Source organism: Manis javanica, chromosome 7 (genome assembly GCF_040802235.1).
Source record: "Manis javanica isolate MJ-LG chromosome 7, MJ_LKY, whole genome shotgun sequence".
In the NCBI taxonomy this organism is placed as follows: Eukaryota; Metazoa; Chordata; class Mammalia; order Pholidota; family Manidae; genus Manis; species Manis javanica.
Window position 1 is genome coordinate 82,926,322 of NC_133162.1, and position 24,686 is coordinate 82,951,007.

At 35.5% G+C, this 24,686-nt stretch overlaps 1 non-coding gene across 1 annotated transcript; it reads left to right on the plus strand.

The window, feature by feature from the left end:
• The first annotated feature begins 1,221 nt into the window (after positions 1-1,221).
• On the plus strand, positions 1,222-1,350 carry LOC118968590 (small nucleolar RNA SNORA18). The gene has a single exon (XR_005056323.1). It is a non-coding gene; the product is annotated as a small nucleolar RNA SNORA18 (small nucleolar RNA).
• The last annotated feature ends 23,336 nt before the right edge of the window (positions 1,351-24,686 follow it).

Consider the following 24,686-nt stretch of genomic DNA (forward strand, 5'->3'; position numbering starts at 1 on the left):
AATTAAGTGTGTAAATTTTTTAAAAAGCTAGGGAACTAGGATGTGTTGTTTTTAATGCTCATGGTATGTTAAGGCTACAGTCCAATTTGACTTCCGTAGATGCAATGTTGTCTTCAGATTCTTAAGAACTTGCTAAAGTTCAATAATAAATTTTGTTTAATTGACCCAATTTACATAAAAATTTTTATGTGAAAATTTTCTCCCTTTTAATTTCTTTTTATGTTGCCAAGATTACTAATAATGAGGGTGAATTCTTACAAAATATAAATTTTTATTCACACCACAAAATAACATTGATGAATTTCACATGTACATAGCTTGGCATTTGATTTATCAATGAACACATTAGATCCATTCATTAAACAAACATATGTGGAGTATCTACTAAATGCCAGCCACAGACTTAACCACTGGCACTCATTATTGACGAACCAGATCATTCATATGTGTGCTGATGAAGTTACTGTGTGTTGCTCCATCAGAACATAAACACAGGTCCTTAATACATGTTTGCAGAATGTAGAAACCAAAGCTCTCAATCAGCACATAGCTTTTTGATGAAGGTGTATGTTCATATCTGCCTTAAGACGGATTCAGTTAAAAGCAATCTTCTCTAATGACTGTTTCTTCCTAACAGTTTCTTTATAATTTATTAACTACTAATATTTTCTATTCCAAATATTATTGCTTTCCAAGTCCAAACATTTTTAACAATGCAAAAGAAATATTTTTTAAAAAACAACAATGATGTGGCAGGGGGAGAATGTTGAACATAGTGATTTCTAAAGTGGATACTCGCCACCTGTACACTTGTATACTTTTACTGTACATGCATGCATACTGAGCTGTATGAGACAAAACCAAGCTAGCAAGTCAATGCAATCTACACACCATTTACTTTGATAGTGTTATTGATGATCTCATGGCTTTAATGGTAGCTGAAATGTAGAGATCAACTGTTTACAGTAAAATCATTTTGATCAAATGTCTAGGTATCACTATTGCCCACAGGCCTTAAGGATGAGACACAATTAAAAATAGTCAAATGTTATATAATTTTTATTATAAATATGCAGAGCTCAGATCACAATTCTAATTCAAACACACAAAGGACAAAGACCAAAAGGAGTTTAGCACATCGTAATTGGCTAGTACATTTTAGCCTCACCAAATACCTCTCTGCTCATTATCTAAGTAATTGCAGCAATTTGAAAATGCCAGGTTGAGATTTGTCACAATGGAGTTTTTTCTGTAGACTTACATTGCTGGAAACACCTCAGAGTACATATTGTGTTTCCTTTACTCACAGAACTGTGTGTTAGATCCTTGGGAAGGAATTACAAGACAGTTCGGCTACATCTAGGAAAGACCTAATAGAGAAATTTTTTTAATCTTAGACATTTGCATATCCCAACTGTCTGTACTATGTCTAGAGGACAATGCTCAGGAGAGAATGTGATTAAACTTAGCTCATCATTACAGGGTGTCTGAAATTGAGAACAAGGCAGCTCTAACTACTCTGACCCTAAATACCCTAAATGGGGCCCCAAAGTAAGTTACTTGAGGAAATTGGATCCCAGAGATTACAGGTGGGGACTTTTGAAGTATGTCCATATTCCAGTGGAGATCAAAGAAGCTCAGCTAAAAGCATATTGGACTGACTGAGGATTGAACAAAAGTTGAGTTTAAAAGGACAGTCTTGAAGATCATAACTCAAACTTTGGGGGAGCTCAAGCAATTGGTAGGAAAAGGAATCACAATACAGGAAATTCTTCAAATATTTATTGATTTATAATCATTTTGCCTATGTTATATAAAATTTAAAAAATCCCCTTACACTTTAAAAAAATTAATAAAAATGCAAAAAGTGAATGCTTTTTAATTAAATATAATTAGAAGGGACAGGATCCTAATTTAAAAAATAACATTTTTTTTATTCCTACGTGTCCTTCAGGTCTAAGTGCCAACAGTTCATTAGACCTATGCATTTAAATACATTTAACTCCCAGTACCGATTCCTTACTTTAGATTCCTCAAGAATCTATTTCCTCAATTATCTCTTAATCCCTAGTATATGCTATATTTTATTGAGATGAATACCTTGATTTAACCATTAAGTTTATGCATGTAGCCCAATAATTTTTACCCTGTCAAAACTCAAAAGCAGTTTTGTATTCCTGAGGCTCAAATACTATTTATAGTTCACTGTAATATCACACACACAGAAACCAAAGTTAGTCAATAAGGACAACAAAGCAAACTTAATAATGTAGCCAGTTTATTACAAGAAGCAAATCCACACTAATCATTTGTCTTGGTCTATTTCCAGTGGAGATAAAGCAGTGAAATTACCTCCTTAAGAAGAAGGTTAGAAGAACACATGCCTTCGATTGTTCAGCAACTCTGTGGCAGACTACCAAAATTCCCTACTTACTTCTGTGAAATTTTCATTTCACAATAAAAGCCATGTGACATGAAACTCTTAAAAAACATAATTCCAGAAGACTGAGTTTTAGTTAGCTGCCAGTTAAAATTTAATTTGGAATGGAAAACTTTGTAATTTCCAGCCTTCTTGTGGCACATGTCATGTTTGCCCATCATATTTTTTGCTGCAAGCTGAACATAGCCATTGGCATTGTTCCAGACAAATTCAATTCACTAATCGTGTGGCTGATCAACTACTGTGTGAAGATAAGGAGCCACTGACAGGTGACACTGCAATATCTGAAGTAAGCTTGGGCAAATAAGTGATCCTTGATCTCTTTTCATCAGGCAAAGATGTTTTACTATGGTGTTAAATGCATATTTTATTTTTCTGGGAACCTACAATGACAACCAGATGATGGACTTGTGTGGCAAGGTGAAGTCTCCCTTCCTCTCTCTTACACTCCTCCATGTGAGGGATCCCTTCTTTGTAGTCTATTTAGGAGCATCCAGCTCAGAATTTGTCTTGTGGACACTAACTGGGCTGTGGTTTCCAGACCATATTAAGCCTCCTAATTACCTGTGGAACTTATCAAAATGCAGATGCACCAATTCCACAATGGACTGGAGAATCAGAATATTTAGATTCTTCCCTTGGTTTTGAGAAGAATCCAATGAAATATTTCCTGTTATGTGTAGTGTAAATTTTTCCTTGACCTTTTAAAATATAAATAATTTTGAGATAATTCCTTAGTTTTCTCCATATAATAAATTAACTCAACCCCACAGCTTCTTTGCTCACAAATCATATTGATACATGGATTACCAATTGTGAAGATTGTCAATGTTACACCCACCTATAACAAATGAACACTAACTATAAAAGAAGTTACTTTTCATTTCATTAATTCAGATGGTAAAGAAAAAAATCTATTTATTACTGCAATAATGAATAATTCATATAATTTTGCATAATTTTTATATTTATTATTGTGAGTATGACTCATACAACACTTTAGGAATAGCTGAAAGTGGAAGCATCGAAGTATTAATGTCACTAGGCATTACATGGATTTTGACTTTTATTTGTGTGGATGTATAATTACAACTTAGATTTTATACTTCACTGATATCTTACAGTGGAAAAGCAAGTTGTAGCCATTTTAATATAAAATCCATTTTTAAAATAATATTTGTATCTTTTTACAAAATTTCATATAAACTTTGAGAGTGGAAGAAACTGGCTACACCCTCCACCATTCAACTGTTAAAGTGGCAATATTCATACATGTGGGACTTCTTAAGATAACTTATGATTCCAGACCATTTTGTGAATTTAAGGGACTTAGAGATCAATCCAATCAGGATTTTTTTATTATGCAAGAAAAATTAATAATTTTAATAAACAAATGCTTTTAAGTGACTTATTGAAAGTCATCAACACTGGCTATATTAGAATCCAATTTTCTATCAGGTTCTTGGTGATATGTAAATGTCCTAATTAGAGCTGAGAGATGGAGATAATATCACTGACTTAAATTTACTAACTTTGTTCATGCATTTTAATAATTTACCCATCCATAATTTATCCACCTAAGCCATTTCCTCATCATACAAAATGACTTAATTTAAATTAATTTATTTCTTCTTCCTCTAAACAGCCTCTAGTAGATATAAAAACAAGGACACCATTGACAAAATCTGAACAGCAATCATATCAGAATTTTTCTTGAGTTGTGAGACCCCAACTTGCCATGATTTAAACCAGTAATCAGGAAATGTAAACTTTGTCTCTTTATCCACCTGCCATGTTCATTTGGTATAATTTGCAGGTATAGTTCATACATGAGATTCAGGATAAGGGCTTGAGATTTATAAATATATTTCTAAAATATTTAAATAAATTAACTTGATTTAGACTACAAACCTAGGACAAACAAATCAGGATTTCAGAATATTGAAAGAAAAAAGGAAAGAGAAAAGAATATTGTTACAACTTAACTATATTTACTGGTTTATGCAAACATAATCATATAAACAAATTCTTACTCTTGTTAATGTACAAAATGGAGAACCACTCCTATGTAACAATAGTATATACCATCATCTCTTTTGTTCTAAACAAGTTACCTCTGAATTACAAGCCCCAAAGAAGTGAGCATATGTACATAGATCGTGGAAATGCATATATATGTTCCATATGCAGAATAATTCCTCCCAAAAGAAGATGAAGTTATATTTATCATTAGCTGAAACCTCTCCCCAAAAGTCAATGTAAAATTTCAGTTTGCTTAGCCACATGGTGAAGAGATTTTCTTTTCCTTTTAAAATTGCTTTGCTTTAAATCTAAACATTATCTTGAGTCTTAACAAATCACTGGGAGGAAAAGTGGACCTAAAGCATTCTTACCAGCTCTAGAAGAACAGGAAAAGGAGACCATGCCTGTGAGCCTGGAGGATACTGTGTGGTATTAGAGCCTTTCTGACTAAAGAAGGAATATTTCTGACCTCAGAGGCCATGTAGGAAGTTCAATAGAGAAAGGAAGAGAGACTAGGGGGGCTATCATGGCACCAGGGCATTCTTAAAACTGTACCATAGTATGAAGAATAGAACCTCCAAGATCCCATTCAAAGTGTTTGTAAAGTTTTGAAACACTTTTGAAAGGGTTGTTTGCTAGGAGTGTGACCAGTAAATTGTCTTGGTATTTAATCACCCTATGTGATTTTACATCTAAAATATAATAGAAAATAGTTTATATATATGTGTGTTCATTTTCTTTAATCACAAGGAATTTCTCTAGCTTCCACAGGTACTTAGTAAATTTCACATTTTGTGATTGTTAGGCAGATCTACCACTTTTACCACAATCACAAATATTTATTCAGTACTGATCATCTTCAGTATTTTGTGCATGGCATGGTGAGAGATACAAGGCACACTAGACACATGACCAGACACAAGAGAGCACAGACAACTTGAAATATACTTGAGGAAATATGATGCAAGATACAAAAAAAGAAAACTATTATGATAACCATTATTTTAATTTAATGACATAAATAGTATTTACTATAAACACAGTGGAAGATGCTATCATTTCTATTTGGGGTTGTCAAAAAGGCTCAATGCAGTTTTTGGAATCTGAATGGGGCTTAAAAGTTGGATAGTATTTGATTAAGCAGAGAGAAAGGTAATGCATTTCAGGTGAAGGGTTTTGATAAAGAAAGCCATGGAAACAGGAAAGAACAAGGTGTATTTATTTTTTGTAACAAAGTTGTAACAAACTTCCAATTTGAGCAAGACACGGTGTTCCAGAGGGCAATATGCTCCCTAATTTATTAGACTAAAGTTAAGGATGGAAGGTTCATATGAGAGTAGCATAAATACAGTTAGTTCTGCTGTAAGGGGGCATTTGCAGTCCTAATAATCGTTGCATTATGTAAAACTGAACAATAAAACCTCCTGGCTTATTGTGAAAAATGCAGTTTGGATACAACACTCAAAACTCTGCCAGGACACAGAAAAAAAAAAGAAATCTAATAATGACAGTAGCATAATTTTATAGGTCTTTAAGAAATATATCAATACTATGATCAATAGACACTCTAACTTGAAAAAGCCGTAAAGTTTGCTTATGGAAGTGGCTGTTGGAAGGGTTGCACTTTGTGAGTCATTATGAAGTGTAGAAAAGAATGGTATCTGAAATCAGATGGGAAGTTGTGACATTGGGTGCAACTGGGTGTGGCTCACAGCACACGTGGTAAACTGAGGTCGCTAGTAGACTGATGCTCACAGGGTGTTCTTGTGCACATTTTGTGCATTCCTGCATTGCTGGATTCACCTGGGTGCAGTTTTCTGTATTCACCTTGTGTTTCTTACAGACAACATCACAGATAAGCAAATGTGAAACATTCATTATATATCCCAATAATACATTGTTCAGTGATATATCAACAATAATTGATGTGCTGTTCCATAATACATCAATTGTATTGGAACAAATTTACATTTCAAAACAAGTGCTATAGCTAAACTGACTGTATACACTGCCATGAGAGCACTCCAACCTTTTGCAGTTCATCGCAAGGGAAATGCTGATATATGACAAAAAAACAGGTAAGCCAGCAAAATAATGATTTAGGATTTTTAGTTTAATAATAAAGGAAGAACAAACAGAATGGTATAGGCAAAAATGCTCTTCTCTTGAAATTCTGTGCTGGGAACTAAATTTTTCCTCTTCTTGCATGTAGTTCATTTAATAAGAGAAAGCTATCTTGGGAGGGTTCCCTGTATTTGCAAGGTCATGCAGTGTCCAGAGAAAAGGAGTTAATTCAGTGCTATTTTACTTGAAGGGATGAAAAGTATTCCAAACGTTTATGTAAAGGGCCTAGATCTTCTACATAGAGCACCAGATAAGGATCTGTACTAATGCTCGGGTCATAACAGAAATCATTTACCTGGGATGTCTTTGAGCAAACAGTCTTTAAGGGCCTGATAGTCTCAAAAAGGTAAGATGAGAAATCAAAAATATTGAAATCTTGACTAATATCGGTATGATGAATCTTGCCCATCATCAGAAACAGATGACTATTCATGGCAGTGAAAATGTACCCCTTAGCAACAAAAACATCCCAACTCTACTGTAGAAAAATGGGTGAACTGACAAAGAGAAACACTGACTTATTCTTCCACAGGAAGTTAGTTCTCTACATATTTGTCCATGAATGTTATGTGGTTCTAATCAAAATACCAAGGGTAACATGGGGAGGAGGCTTTGTTGACAATGATAATGAAGCGTGTTTGGAAAAATATGCATGCTAAAATGAGCAGGCTATCTCTGGGGAGGAAAGAAAGAAAGAGATTAATCCAATTCTTTATATGTAAGATCAGCACCCATTTTTTTAAGCTTGAGGAAAACAGTTCTGGAGAAGATGGGGTTAAATACTCTCAGATATAAATATAAATTGGTGCAACATAGTTGGAGGAAATTTGTCAATATCAATACAAGAAAAATGTCATATATCTTTTATGCATAAATCTCATTGCTAGGAATTTACCCTATAAAACTGCTCGCAGAAGTATACACGAGTATTCATTGAGCATTGTAGGGTTTTTAAGTCGTTTAAAAGTTTTACTTCAAAAACGATAAAATTGCTAAGACTTAAAAATTTGGCTATAGATTTTTATGGATTTGGCATTCTTTTCATCAATATCATCAAAGTTCTTACAGAATGTTATTGCCACAATAAAATTTATCATAAGGCTCCCAAAAGTTCTGAGAATTAGAGAGTTAGTGAATTCTAATTAATACCCGAAGAGCTGCAAGCTCATACATTACTGTTTTATATTTCAAGCGTCTCTGGCAACTGCACATATGTGAAACAAATACTAACAGAACTAAAGGAGGAAATAGAATGCAATGCATTCATTATGGGAGAATTTAACACACCACTCCCTCCAATGGACAGATCCACCAGACAGAAGAAAATAAATTAGTACACAGAGGCACTGAACAACACACTAGAACAGATGGACCTAATAGACATCTACAGCACTCTTCATCCAAAATCAACAGGATACACATTCTTCTCAAGTGCACATGGAACATTCTCCAGAACAGACCACATACTAGGCAACAAAAAGAGCCTCAGTAAATTCCAAAAGATTGAAATCCCACTTACCAACTTTTCAGACAACAAAGATATAAAACTAGAAATAAATTGTACGAAGAAAGAAAAAAGGCTCACAAACACATGGAGTCTTAAAAACATGCTCCTAAATAATCAATGGATCAATGACCAAATTAAAATGGAGATCCAGCAATATATGGAAACAAATGACAACAACAACATAAAGCCCCAACTTCTGTGGGACGCAGCAAAAGCAGTCTTAAGAGGAAAGTATATAGCAATCCAGGCATATTTAAAGAAGGAAGAACAATCCCAAATGAATAGTCTAATGTCACAATTATCGAAATTGGAAAAAGAAGAACAAATGATGCCTAAGATCAGCAGACGGAGGGACATAATAAAGATCAGAGAAGAAATAAATAAAATTGAGAAGAATAAAACAATAGAAAAAATCAATGAAACCAAGAGCTGGTTCTTTGAGAAAATAAACAAAATAGATAAGCCTCTATCCAGACTTATTAAGAGAAAAAGAGAGTCAACACACCTCAGCAGAATCAGAAATGAGAAAGGAAAAATCACGACGGACACCACAGAAATACAAAAAATTATTAGAGAATACTATGAAGACCTATATGCTAAGAAGCTGGAAAGCCTAGGAGAAATGGACAACTTCCTAGAAAAATACAACCTTCCAAGACTGACCCAGAAAGAAACAGAAAATCTAAACAGACCAATTACCAGCAACAAAATTGAAGTGGTAATCAAAAAACTACCCAAGATCAAAACCCCCAGGCCACATGGATTTACCTCGGAATTTTATCAGACAAACAGAGAATACAGAATACACATTCTCCTTAAAGTTTTCCAAAAAACAGAACAGGAGGGAATACTCCCAAACTCATTCTATGAAGCCAACATCACCCTAATACCAAAACCAGGCAAAGACCCCACCAAAAAAGAAAACTGCACACCAATATCCCTGATAAACGTAGATGTAAAAATATTCAACAAAATATTAGCAAACCGAATTCAAAAATACATCAAGTGGATCATACACCATGACCAAGTGGGATTCATCCCAGGGATTCAAGGATGGTACAACATTCAAAAATCCTTCAACATCATCCACTACATCAACAAAAAGAAGGACAAAAACCACATGATCATCTCCATACATGCTGAAAAAGCATTTGACAACATTCAACATCCATTCACGGTAAAAATTCTCAACAAAATAGGGATAGAGGCAAGTACCTCAACATAACAAAGGCCATATATGATCAACCCACAGCTAACATCATACTGAACAGCGAGAGGCTGAAAGCTTTTCCTCTGAGATCGGGAACAAGACAGGGATGCCCACTCTCCCCACTGTTATTCAACATATTACTGGAGGTCCTAGCAATGGCAATTAGACAAAACAAAGAAATACAAGGAATACAGATTGGTAAAGAAGAAGTCAAACTGTCACTATTTGCAGATGACATGATATTGTACATAGAAAACTGTAAAGACTCCACTCCAAAACTACTAATTCAGCAAAGTTGCAGGATACAAAATGAACACACAGAAATCTGTAGCTTTCTTATACACTAACAATGAACTAATAGAAAGAGAAATCAGGAAAAAATTCCATTCACAATATCATCAAAAAGAATAAAATACCTAGGGATAAACCTAACCAAGGAAGTGAAAGACCTATACCCTGAAAACTACAAGACACTCTTAAGAGAAATTAAAGAGGACACTAACAAATAGAAACTCATCCCATGCTCCTGGCTAGGAAGAATTAATATTGTCAAAATGGCCATCCTGCCCAAAGCAATAAATAGATTTGATGCAATCCCTATCAAATTACCAACAGAATTCTTCAATGAACTAGAACAAATAGTTCAAAAATTCACTTGGAACCACCCAAGATCCCGAATAGCCAAAGCAATCCTGAGAAGGAAGAATAAAGTGGGGGGAATATCGCTCCCCAACTTCAAGCTCCACTACAAAGCCACAGTAATTAAAACAATTTGGTACTGGCACAAGAACAGAGCCACAGACCAGTGGAATAGGCTAGAGACTCCAGACATTATTCCAAACATATATGGCCATTAATATATGATAAAGGAGCCATGGACATACAATGGGGCAATGACAGTCTCCTCAACAGATGGTGCTGGCAAAACTGGACTGTTACATGTAAGAGAATGAAACTGGATCACTGTCTAATCTCATACACAAAGGTAAATTCGAAGTGGATCAAAGATCTGAATGTAAGTCACAAAACCATAAAAGTCTTAGAAAAAACATAGGCAAAAATTTCATGGACATAAACATGAGTGACTTCTTCATGAACATATCTCCCCAGGCAAGGGAAACAAAGGCAAAAATGAACAAGTGGGACTATATCAAGCCCAAAAGCTTCTGTACAGCAAAGGACACCGTCAGTAGAACAAAAAGTTATCCTACAGTAAGGGAGAATATATTCATAAATGACAGATCTGATAAAGGGTTGACATCCAAAATATATAAAGAGCTCACACACCTCAACAAACAAAAAGAAAATAATCCAATTAAAAAATGGGCAGAGGAGCTGAATAGACAGTTCTCTAAAGAAATTCAGATGGCCAACAGACACATGAAAAGATGCTCCACATTGCTTGTCATCAGAGAAATGCAAAATAAAACCACAATGAGATATCACCTCATACCAGTAAGGATCGCCATCATCGAAAAGATGAACAACAAATGTTGGCGAGGTTGTGGAGAAAGAGGAATCCTCCTACACTGCTGGTGGGAATGTAAAGTAGTTCAACCATTTTGGAAAGCAGTATGGAGGTTCCTCAAAAAACTCAAAATAGAAATACCATTTGACCCAGGAATTCCACTTCTAGGAATTTACCCTAACAATGCAGCCCTCCAGTTTGAAAAAGACAGATGCACCCCTATGTTTATCGCTGTACTATTTACAATAGCCAAGATATGGAAGCAACCTAAATGTCCATCAGTAGATGAATGGATAAAGAAGATGTTATAGATATACACAATGGAATATTACTCAGCCATAAGAAAAAAACAGATCCTACCATTTGTGACAACATGAATGGGGTTGGAGGGTATTATGATCAGTGAAATAAGCCAGGTGGAGAAAGACAAATACCAAATGATTTCACTCATATGTGGAGTATAAGAACAAAGGAAAACAGGAGGAACAAAACAGCAGCAGAATCACAGAACCCAAAAATGGACTAATAGTTACCAAAGGGAAAGGGACTGGGGAGGACAGATGATGGGAAGGGAGGGACAAGGGAGGGGAATATGAGAGGGGGCATACAATTAGCATGTATAGCGTGGTGGCTGGGGCACGGGGAGAGCTGTGCAACACAGAAAAGACAGGTAGTGATTTTACAGCATCTTAGTATACTGATGGACAGTGACTGTGAAGGGGTATGTGGGAGGGACTTGGTGAAGGGTGGAGTTTAGTAATCATAATGTTCTTCATGTAATTGTAGATTAATGAAAAAAAAATAATAAAAATAAATAGCTAAATACAAAAACAAAGTGCTCTTCAAAACATAAAACAAGATTATGTCTCTTTTCTTCCCTTGCCCAGTTCCTTTTCTGGCACCAGCTTAAAAATGGGAGCTTAGAAGTTGTTTGATATATCTTTGGCAGTTTAGCAACTAAAAACAACTGTTTGATAAGAATGATTAAAAATATTACCCACTGATACAATTTCCCTCTTCTGTCATCAAGATAGCAATACATAAAGAGGTTTCTCAAAATACTAAAAATAGAAATACCATATGACCAAGTAATTGCATCTCTAGGAATTTACCCAAAAACCCCCACAAAATTCATGATTTGAAAAGATACATACACCCTTACATTTATTGCTGCATTATTTATAATAGCCAACATATGGAAGCAACCAAAGTGTCCATTAGTAGATGAGTGGATAAAGAAGATGTGTTACATATACACAATGGAATATTATTCGGCCATAAAAAAGAAAGAAATCCTGCCATTTGTGACAACATGGATGGACCTAGAGGGTATTATGCTAGGTGATACAAGCCAGGCAGAGGAAGAAAGATACCATCTGATTTCCTTTATATGCAGAAGTTAAAAACAAAACAAAATGAACAAAAGAATAGTAGATATGGACACTAAGAAGTGACTGGTGGTTGCTATGAGAAAGGGCTTGGGGCAGGTGGGTGAAATAGGTGAAGGGGACAAAGAGACACAAAATTTCAATAATATAAATTAAGACACAGGGATGAAAGTAAAACATAGAGAATACAGTCAATAATTCTGTAAAATCTTTCTATATTAACATATAGTAATTATACTCATTAGAGTGAAGATTTATTAATTTATATACCTGTTGAATCCTGCACTTCTTTTCCATGTGAAGAATTATAAATAAAAGCCACAATGAGGTTTCATTACTACAGACTCACTAGAATATATAAAATTAAAAGGCCTGAAGGTGCAGTTGCTGGACCTCTCATATGCTACTGGTTGGAATTTAAAACTGCTCATCAGTTTCTTAAAAAGTTTCATACTTGAAACCAATATAATATTGCATATCAACTCTACTTCAATAAAAAATATGGAAAAAAGAAATCAATATGTTAAGTCTGACACTAAAGGATTACAAGGGCTTGGTAGTGGGACTAATAAAGGGACATTATGGTGATGAGTTGGGAGTAAATGTCATAGACATTCTTATTAAAGGAAATTTCTCCAAACTGCCAAGATGATATTTTCTCTTTCCATTGTATCTTGATAGATATTTCAAGATTGGCAACCACTCTACTTATGGTACCATCTAAATGAGAAATGCCATTTGCACCTAAGCTTTGAAAGCAAGTCTAAACTGATAGCAATCTAAATTCAATTTTTCTTCTTGTAACGACATCTGATATAACTTGAGCTTTATAGTTTCATTATAGAAACTGTACAAAACATAATCATAGAATTTAAATTTTGTGGTAGGAAAACTGAGTCACATGGAACAGTTAAACTTGTGTGTGAGAATAAGAGATAAGTTTTAGGTATTAGAGAGTAAACATTTTACATATAAGGGAAATTACATTAGACAAAAGGAAGATTAAGTTAAATTATACATTGAGAGTAGATTCCAAACTTTTTCTATTCCAGCTCCCATCATTAAAATAGTGCAAGCATGAGAAACTCTCCACTTAGTTATGCATTTATGTATTGTTTGTACAGTTAGCTATCATTAATTGTATTTATAAACAACAATGATATGTCCATTACAAAACAGAAGATAAAGATGACATAAACAAGATTTTAATGCATTTTTAAATTTTCTTTAATAACAATACAAAAATGGTGGATTAATAATTTGTAATATGGTTACAGAAGAACATGATTCTATATTAAATATTTTTTACTTTGGGGGTTTAATCATTCCCAAAACCTTAAGAGAAATCTTTCAAAGATATTTAATATAGATGAGGGGAGTGCCTCTTTATTTTCTTTTTCAAACCCATCTCTACCTTTTGAGTCAAGTTCAGGATATATTATTGAGCTGCTTTTTGAGTAACCTTTTATGTAAAAGAGAGGTAAAAATATATCAATAAGTACATATTTGCTTAAATTTACCAAAGAAAACAATAGAAGACTAATCTAAAAATAAACAGAAACTGGTTACCTCTTGGAGGAAGGAGAGTGATTTTTTTCTAAACCTGTCTGGCCATATCCCTCCACTACACAGGTGATTCCTGTACTCATTCAAAAAAAAAGAAAAAAAATCAAATGAAGATGTAGATCCAGGTGATGCTGTATTCACCAAATGGATGGCATACCAAAGGCACTCAGAGGTTTTCATTGTGTTCTTTCCTTTCCAAAGGATATGCATCTGTTTAGTCCATCACCCCCAGCACTGTACTTACCCTATTCTTCAATAATCCCTGTATCTCTTCTATTGAGAAAGTTACAGTGGGTGCTAACCACCAATTTACAAGATCAGGGGCTAGAGGAATGTGAAAAATGATACCACCTGGATACAGTCAGCAAAACTGGAAAATTCCATAGGATATTTCAATGAATAAGCAAGGAGTGGAGGAGAAGAAGAATTATTACAGATTGAAAGAGATTTCACAGTCTTATTAACCCTTAAACCAATGTGTGAACTTTTTTTTGGATCCTAATTTGAGCAAACCAATTGTAGAAAATCATTGTGAGACCATGTCAACCCTAATTGAATATTTGATGCTATTAAGGAATTAATGTTAATTTGTTAGGAGTATTAAAGATGTTATATTTATCTTTTTACAAAGTTTCTATCTCTTAGAAATATATGCTGAAGTATTTATGGATAAAAAAAGAAAATACGAAGTCATCACAAGATCTTATTATATGGTTGCCAGTTAAAATACAGGTCCTTAGTTTCATTTGAGTTTCAGATAAATAACAAATAAATGTTCTTATATAAGTATACACCAGATATAACATCTCCTTATTCTTGCCTATGGGACATGTACTATTATTCTTTTAGGAAAACCATGCCATTGCATTATTTTGACATTTACTTTTTTATTTCAAGGTACGGATTGTTTGATATTTGTAAATCTTTGGCTCACTTCTATGATTGCATGTGACTTTTTTTGGTATCCAAGTCTTATTTCATGGTTTTTAAATTGAGACTTGTGGATATCCAATCATGGATATCCTCATTGCCCAAAGTTAATTTTAAAGATGGATTTGAGCATAACAGTAGTTTCAGAAAGAAAAACAACTTTGTATTTACAGTAGAAGCCAGCTTCCACAGTTTCTTTCACCGTTTTAAAGAATCAAAGTGTAAAACATATTAGCGATTGTTTTCCAGTACTTTGGATTAAACCTACAGCGAGTCTCACTGCTTTTCAAGTGGTCTGTTTCCGGGCACTAACTAGAAAACCCAGTCTGTATTTCTGTGCCCTCTAGCTGCTCCTGTCAATGTACCAGGAAGCCCTGCAGTCGTTACGTGGTTGAAACACCCTGGGCCAACCAGCCCTGCCCTTAGCTGCACCCGGCTTCTGGGGTGCGAGGGTCACTGGGTCACAGGAACCTCAGGAGCAGGCCAGGGACCCAGACCCATTTGGGCAGCAGGTGACCCAGCTCACCTAGCCAGGTGGGGCTCCTGCGTGGCTGGGCTGATGGGTCTGGAAAATACGCCTCCACGGAACATTTGCTTGTACTTGTGGGGCAGAGTCCAGGTGGATGAAGAGGACCTGGGGATATTCTGGTCTGGTCCTTGCAGCCCCAAGAGGCAGAGGGTGAAGAGACCACGTGGGGTATGTGTGTGCAGGAGAGCGACCAGCCTGGGGAGGTGGGGAACAAGAAGATCCCCAAGGCTCAGGGGCTTTGGATCTCGGAGGGATGGAAAGACATGGGTGGATGAGGAATAGCAGCAGGATGTGTAAGGAAAAATAATAAGCAGGAAAAAGTGACCTGGCTCTGAGAGGGGCTGCAGCTCCTGAGGAAATGGTGTATCATCCTATTCAAGAGATCTTTTATCCTGAAATCGATTTAAGACCAATCTTAGGGATTAAGACCAATCTTAATCCCCCAAAAATGTCCATTCACCCACTATTAAAACTCCAACCATCATCCAATTTAGAGAGATGCAAAGCACATTCCACCCCACTCCAAACTTGGCTGTTGAATTTCACCAAATGGTAAGGGTTGGTGGAGGAGGTGCCCAAACCTGGACTAACTTTAAATGGGGACAGTCTTTCTGGGAGGTCAGTCCTGCTTCAGAACATTATTTAAAGCCAGAGTTACAACCCTTCATGATATAGGATCAATTCTCCAAACGCATGGCACAATAGAGCAATGCCTTTTTACTTTAATTTTTGTTCCTATGGTGAGAAGGGTCCTCTAAAGAACGGGTGTGTGAGAAGGGGCTAGGAACGTGACCGAGGAGGCTAAGAAAAAGAAGAAAACAAATCCTACTCTGCCATTTTTAAACCATAAGTATCTTCAGGATTGTTGGATGCATAAAAGTTACTAAATGCATTTATGTTTTTATTATATAGTTAGATACCATAGATTACATTCATGAACAGCAATATTATATGCATTATAAATGATAAAGATGAAATAAAATTTTAATGCATTTAAGAATGTATTTTCTTTATTAACAGTACAAAAACGGTAGAATCCACTTTTGTAATATTTAAGAGTATGAGCATATTAAATATACTTTTATTTTTGGTTTTAATCATTCCACAGACTGTAAAAAAACATTCAAATTCTTGGAATACATACCATATGTTATTTATGAGTGTCAGTTATATCCTGGATAGTGGGTGCTAGGTATTGAAAATTGTTGTAAATAAAACAAACACTGTCCACTGAAGTCACAGTGACTCAATTGTTCCATATGTAATTGTACAAATGCAGTGATTAAATTTGTGATGTGCTGTGAATGAAAACTGCACAGCATTTTGAGAGTTAAAGATTGGGGTCTTCAGGAATTCCACTCCTAGGAATTTACCTAAGAATGCAGCAGTCAAGCTTGAGGAAGACAGATGCACCCCTATGTTTATCGCAGCACTATTTACAATAGCCAAGAATTGGAAGCAACCTAAATGTCCATTGATAGATGAATGGATAAAGAAGATATAGTACATATACACAATGGAATACTACTCAGCCATAAGAAAAGGGCAAATCCTACCATTTGCAGCAACATGGATGGAGCTGGAGGGTATTATGCTCAGCGAAATAAGCCAAGCGGAGAAAAAGAAATAACAAATGATTTCACTCATCTGTGGAGTATAAGAACAAAGGAAAAACTGAAGGAACAAAACAGCAGCAGAATCACAGAACTCAAGAATGGATTAACAGGTACCAAAGGGAAAGGGACTGGGGAGGATGGGTGGGTAGGGAGGGATGGGGGGGGGAAGAAGTAGGGGGGTATTAAGATTAGCATGCATGGGGGGGTGGGAGAAAGGGGAGGGCTGTACAACACAGAGAAGACAAGTAGTGATTCTACAACACTTTGCTATGCTGATGGACAGTAACTGTAAAGGGGTTTATAGGAGGGACCTGATATAGGGGAGAGCCTAGTAAACATAATATTCATCATGTAAGTGTAGATTAATGATAACACACACACAAAAAAAGAAAAAGCAGTTCCTGTGGGGTGACCTCCAATGAGTTCTACACAATGGCATAAAGGGCATATAAAAGTGTAGGCAAAGGGTTTGTTTGTGTTTATACAGAGGATCAAAGCCTAATTTGGCTACCCTAAAAATGAACTAAGATACGATATGAAAAAGAACTTCCAACATCAGCACTCTCTGAAAGACTCATGCCAGAAGATGATCATCAAAAAACCCCAACAAAGATCCACGTGCTGCTACAGGTGTAGATGCACTCATCCCACCGGTTCCTGGACTTGCCATGGGAATGAAGAAGGAGATATCTAAGCTGGCCTGTGCATACAGTAAAACAACAAATTTGACTGGATCCACACTATTGGAACTCAACCAAGAATTAGGAGAAGTGCAAATTTTAGCGCTCCAAAATCTTACAAGTACAGACTATTTACTGTTAAAAGAACATATGGGATTTGAACAGTCCCCAGGAATGAGTTGTTTTAATTTGTTTGATTTCTCTCAGACTGTTCAAGTTCAGTTGGACAATATCCACCATATCATAGATAAGTTTTCACAAATGCCTAAGGTGCCTAACTGGTTTTCTTGGTTTCACTGGAGATGGCTGGTAATTATAGGTATGCTTTGGTTATGTAACTGTACTCCTATTATGTTAATGTGTGTGTGGAATTTAATTAGTAGTTTAAAACCTATACATGCTGAAGTTACTCTACAAGAAGATATGTCAAAGACATAATCAATCTTCCCATGTTTTCTTCCACCTGCTACCTCTATAGCTTTTCTCTTCCTTCCTAATTACAACCCCTAAATAGAATTCGTGCCTCATATCAAATTTACCGTGTGTCACAGTTCTTCCAAGTGGTAAAGATACCTCAGGACAAATGCTGGGCATAGAAGTCACAGGGCATAAATATGCAAAGAAGTAAAAAACTAACCTTTTCAAACAATAAGGCTTCTCTCTCACTTACCAATTTTACATTTCCCTGTATGGCCCCGGAAGATGACTGGTTAGCCAGAGACGGGTAAGATTCTTCAAGGGAGGAACAACCTAAGACAGGCACAGTCGCAGGAGGGCCATCAGGTGAGAAATTGGGGATCAACAGAGGTGAGGCTTAGAACCTCTCCCCCCCTGTTCTGAGAGAAATCTGCTGCATCTGTGGACGTTTTATTGCCCTTGTCTAGCTTGGATTAACACATAGTCTATAGGCACACACCTGATCATCTACATTCGCTCTCTTACAACACTAAACTATGTTTTTTACCTTTATCTTGCATCTACCTACCACTTCAGCATTTTATTAAAAATAATAATAAAAAAGAGAGAAATGTGGTATCCACATATAAATCAAGTATAAAAATCAAATGAATATTCATATTTGAACTGTTTATAGTTCATAATGCATGATCAAAACTGAAAGTTTTTGTGATGACTGCCCTTGTACTGTTCACCATGTAATTTATTCACTATGTAAGAATTTGTTCTCCATGTAAGAACTTGTTCGTTATGCTTCAGAAGATTGGAGACTGATGAAAATTAGGCTTGGGGTGGATTAATGATTATACATTGAACATTGAGTCCCCTATACAGAATTTTATTGTTGTTAACAACCATTTGATCAATAAATAGGAGAGATGCCCTCAGAAAAAAAAAAAAGTACACACTTCCAATTGTAAAATAAATAAGTAACTGGGATGTAATGTATAGCATAAGGAATATAGTCAAAATATTGTAACAACTTGGTATGATGATGGCTGGTACCTAGAATATCATGTATATAAATGTTCAATCACTGTGTTGTACACCTGAAACTAATGTAATACTGTGTGTCAACAACCCTTCAATAAAAAATAATTATCTAATGAAAAAAAAAAAAGATTGGGGTCTGGATTCAGAATGATTAGTGTTGAAAGAACTCTTTGAAGAAGTGAGGATTTAAGATCTGAAAGGTGACAGCCAGGTTGCTGGGAGCATGTGAGGGAACAGGTAGAGAAGAGAAGAGGCACAGGGCTCGATGGCTCCAGAGACGATTCCTTTCACTATGACTTTTCTGACTTGTCTGCCTAGAAGGACACTTAATGAGGATGTAATCAAATCATGGAATTAACCAATTTATAATGAAATTAATAATTAAGTTGCAGAATTAGTAAAAGAAAGAAACCCTTGGGGAGGGCAGTAACAACCTTCCTCACTGAACAGTGGGCATCAACCTCCCTTGGAGAGCCTGTATGTGTAACCTGTATACATGTGTAACCGGGGGGGCGGGGAGGTCCAAGACGAGGCACCAGCAAGTTCAGTGGTTGCTGAGAACTGCATCCTAGACAAACTGTCTTTTCACTGTGTTTTCACATGGTGGAAAGGGCAAGGAAGATCCCTGAGGTGTCTTTTCTCAGGGCACAAATCCCACATGAGGGCTCCACCCTCAGGACCTAATCACCTCCCAAAGGCCCCACCTCTACATACCATCACATTGGGGATTAACTTGCAATTTAGGCATTTTGGTGAGACACAAACATTCAGACTATAGCAATTGGTTTTTCATAAGGAGATACCTGATTGAAGATACAGCTTCATTTATATTTAGTCAAGTGCTCAGATTTGTAAAATTCCTCTTCTCTTTGTAATCTTAAGATTTTTCTCTTAAAGTGACATCTGAAAATAATAAATGTCATCCAGTATGTATTTTATCAATTACCCAACTCTCAGAATATGCTTCTTCTTATCTCCAGTAAATGGGGGCAGGGGTGGAGATTAGTTTAGGGCCACTCAAAGTGACTGCCTAGTCTTCTTGCAGGCAAAATCTGTTCCATTATTGGTTATATTGGCATCAGTGCCTTGGAGACATCAGGGAATATGTAAGTATGGCATATGGTGTAAAGATCCATAGCATGATGGAAGGAAGGAAGAAAGGAAAGGAGAGAGGGAAAGAAGTGAGGCAGGAGGGATGGAGGGGGAATGCAACATATAAAACAAGAATCATACTGCACAAGGGTCAGCCCTCCAGACATTATGAAAAAGCAGCTACCATTTGATGTGTATTACACCAGGCATCATGTTACCATTTGTTGATGATTACACCAGGCACTATGCTAAGGAATGCACATACATGCATATATATCTTTAATTATACCGTTTTAAAACACTGCTAGGTGAGTGTTATTAATTCCATGTAAGATATTTAAAAACTGCTGTTCACATGCATAAATTATTGAAAACAATGGAGCATGAAAAATTGAGATGAAAATAATGCCCATTGGTGATTTTGGACTTAGTATAGAAAGAATGTCACATTTTGATGCTTTTCTCATTTGTTATTTTTATTCAATAAGATTATAAATAAGTTTTATTTTGGTTAACAATGATTATTTGGATTTTAAATAATTAGGAAATATTTTATGGCGTTTTGGGCTCACCTAACTCTACCATGTTTTGACTTTTTATGCAATGTGCTGCCTTTTTTTTTCTTTAAAACAATTTTAAATGTGTTTCATTTAAATTGCAACCCATACACCCCTAGATCAAAGCAGACATATATTTTCTTTCAGAATTCCTGTAAATGTACAATTGTAAATGGTACCGAGACCCATTTCTAGTAAAACAGAAGAAAAATAGATTAGGAAATGGGAAAATATAGAATCTTAATACTGTACAAACCTTCAGTCTCCTGAACAGTACAAATATTTAAAAATGTGATAGCATTATTTTATATAAATCAAATGTATTATTCATTTTTATTTTTATTTACAAAATATTTCTTATTGAATTAAAACAGGTTAAGGTACTCAGGAGAATTACACAACTTTTGAAATCCTGAACTGGTTGTGTTAAGGGTAAATTTATTTAGAGAAACGTCATCATTTAGTTATCTGTAATGCTACATGAATGTATAAAAAAAGAATGAATGTTTTTTTCTCTAAAAGTATATTTCATCATGGAAAGAGGTAAATCTTATAGATAAAGAGATATGTAAATCATTTATGTGTATATTTGTATCTGTTTATATATATATTTTGTATTTAGCATACCTACTTATCTATTATCTATCTACATTCAGATAGAGATTATATCAAAGATTTCCATAAGAAAAGAGACACAATCAATTTCATGCAAAATAAGTCAGAACCATTCTAAAATCCAGACGGCAGCTCTATTTAGAACTTTTGCATCAGATCTCAAGAAAGATAAGTTCCAGGCTCCATTCTCTGATCCAGTGCTAAAACATGGAGTAAAAATATTTTGACAGAAAGTTTAGAGAGATAGAGATTTGAAACTCTCTGTAAGATGAGACAAAAGTCATTTTTTAAGCCAACATAGAACTTATAAAATACAAACTCCTCAGGAATATAATAGCAATTCTTCATACCTATTATTATTCCTTATGATACTGTATATAGTTAAGGAGTGCATGAAATAAATACATGCCTGGGTGAATTTATACACCAATCAAAAATTCATTAAAGAATGTTTCCCATAAAATGTTTCTCATAAAATGAGCTGCCATTAATGCAGACAGAAAGTCAACTCCTCCCAATGTCCTGAAAGAAATTAAAATGCATGAAGTTTGTATGGGTTTGTCAAAACTGTTGGTCACACTGAAACTTCAAGGGGATGCTGTGAATAGTTGAAGAGAATGCATACGTTCATATATAATTGTGACACAGCAAGAGGATCATTTAATGCACTATAACCCGTTTCCCCCTAATTCGAAAGAGTCTATATAAGTTTAGGACATTAATGATTTAGACATGGTTAACATGACAGAGTACTCACTCACAGAAGGCTGCAAAGCCTTACACAGTATAAGATCGTCTATTGGAGGGTAAAAGGAGGTGTCAGATGCTACAGCTGAAGAGCTGTTTCTATTCACGTATCTTTTCAGGTAAATTTTTGTATTGCTTTTCTTCATGGGAAGTAGTATACCAAGCAAAAAAAATCTATCTTTCAGTGAGAATCTATATGAAGTTTGCAGTTTAAGTTCACAGGCCAGAAAAAGGGGATCAGCCAATCCATGGTGTTCATTAAAGTGAGAACAGAAAGAAAGAAGAAAGTAAAGGAATAGGGAAGGAAAGAGGAAGAGAAAGAGAGAGAAATGAAGAATAACAATTAGTACAGACAAAACACAATTTAATTTTTGCCTGATGATATAAATCTCAAATTTCTTGAACATCATGCCTCTTAATTATGCAATAGATTTAATAGTTTACTATATGCTGTGCAATCATTGATAGTTTACTACATGCTGTGCAATATTTTAAATTACTGCTTTCAGCAGCACTGCAAATTTGATATTAATTACATTTTGAGATGGGATTGCTCTAGGGAAAACTCCATTGCCACTTTGCAACTACTTTGAAACTCTGATATTACCACACCCAGAATTCAGGAGCCTCTGCTAAACCTTATCCAGAAATTTGATTTCACTGAACACAAATTTTCTCACACTGCTTTTCCAAATCATTATTGATAGAGTTTAAGTCTTGTACCTATGCAATAGCTTCCAAAATCAGGAAATAAGCTGTGCTTTCATCCTGAAAGCTGTATTCATAGGGCGAAAAATGCTCCCAATTCTGAAAGGGGATCCAAAAGAGGGGTACAGGATAATTTCCAGTTCAGACAATAAGGGACTAAGAAGGTACAAAATTACTTTCCCCTGGGAACTAGAAAACTAAAAAATATTAGGAAATGACTATTTTTAAGTGTTGGACAATATGTATCATAGACTATGACTGTTCAGAGAACAAAAGCAAATGAAGAAGGTCCTCCCTTTCATTGCTAATATTTCTTAAATGGGGACAGTTGCTACACTGCACTGAAAAACAAAACCTAGAGTCCCTGCCAATTAAGGAGACAAAGGCAAGGAGTGCAGAGAAGACAAGCTTTCAGAGTGTACAGAACAGAAATCGCCCTGGCATCTCACTGAGTCACTGGCTGACTGGTAATGTGTGAACACATAGAGTGAAAACCCATGCAGCCAGCAAGAAAAAATTCTGAGGGTCCTACAGTTATCTATAAGATATAGAATTAATAATTCCCATAGCACACAGAGGGGTAAGAATCATTTAATGCAGTCCAATCACAGTAAAAAAAAAAAGTGTATTGAATATATGGGACTTCCAGTAGAGATACCAGTATGGCCATGCCTCAGAAATAGAAATAACTTAACTTAAGAGTTAAGATTATTATAGCCCCATGATAAAACAGTTTAACACTGATGCTCAAAAGCACTAAAGTAATCCATAACTGTTACACAGAAAAGGTAAATACTCACAAGGGATGTAATAAAATTTAGTACTTAACAAGGTGAAATTTGCAATGACTGTTACTGAATCAAAAAATACTAGACATACAAATAAAAAAATCAGAGTCCTACATTCTAAAAAGTGTAAGAGATAATATTTATATAATGAGGAAAGTAATGAATAATACAAAAATGGAAACCAAGTGGAGAATCTAAATATAAAAATTAACCAGTTACTGAGATGAGTATTTCATCAGACAGAACCATTTTTAGATTAGAAACTACAGAGGGAAATTGAGTGAGTTAAATAAGAATGGGAACTAGGCAAGGATTGCATCTCTTATCACTTCTTCTTATCATTAACTTGAGTTCTTTGCCAAAGTACTTGGGAGAAAATACAAACATAAATACAATCGAATAGAGAAAAAATAGACTCATCTAAATATACACAGCAGATCCTTGACAAATGAGAAAGAAAAGTCATTGGAAAATGGATAGATAACCTTTCAACAAATGGTGCATGAACAATTGGAAACCCATATACCAAAAAAAAATAATAAATTTTTGACATAGACTTTACATTACAAAAATTAACTCAAAGTTGATCATAAACCTAAATGTAAATTGCAAACTATAAAACTTCTAGAAGAAACATAGGAGAAAATCTATGTGAGCATGGATTTAGCAGAGTTTTTAAATATAACACTAAAAGCATAATTCATGGAAGAAAACAATTAACTTAGGCTGTGTTAAACCTAAATGCATCTGCTTTGTGAAAGATATTGTGGAAAGAATCAAAAGAAAAGCCACAGATGGAGAAAATAGTTGCAAAACACAGATCTGATAAACAACTTGTATTCAGAATACACAAAGACCACTTAAAAGTCAACAGTAGGGGGCAGAGCCAAGATGGCGGCATGACTAGAGCAGCGGAAATCTCCTCCTAAAACCACATATATTTTTGAAAATACAACAAAGACAACTCTTCCTAAAAGAGAGACCAGAGGACACAGGACAACATCCAGACCACATCCACACCTGGGAGAACCCAGTGCCTCGTGAAGGGGGTAAGATACAAGTCCTGGCCCAGCAGCACCAGAGCACCCCTCACCCTAGCTCCCGGCAGGAGGAGAGGAGTCGGAGAGGGGAGGGAGAAGGAGCCCAGGACTGGTAAATAGAAAGCCCTAGCCATTTGCACCAGAGCACAGACACAGTGCATGCAGGGGGTGCTGGAAACTAGGGAAACAGGACAGTAAGACCTGTGAGTG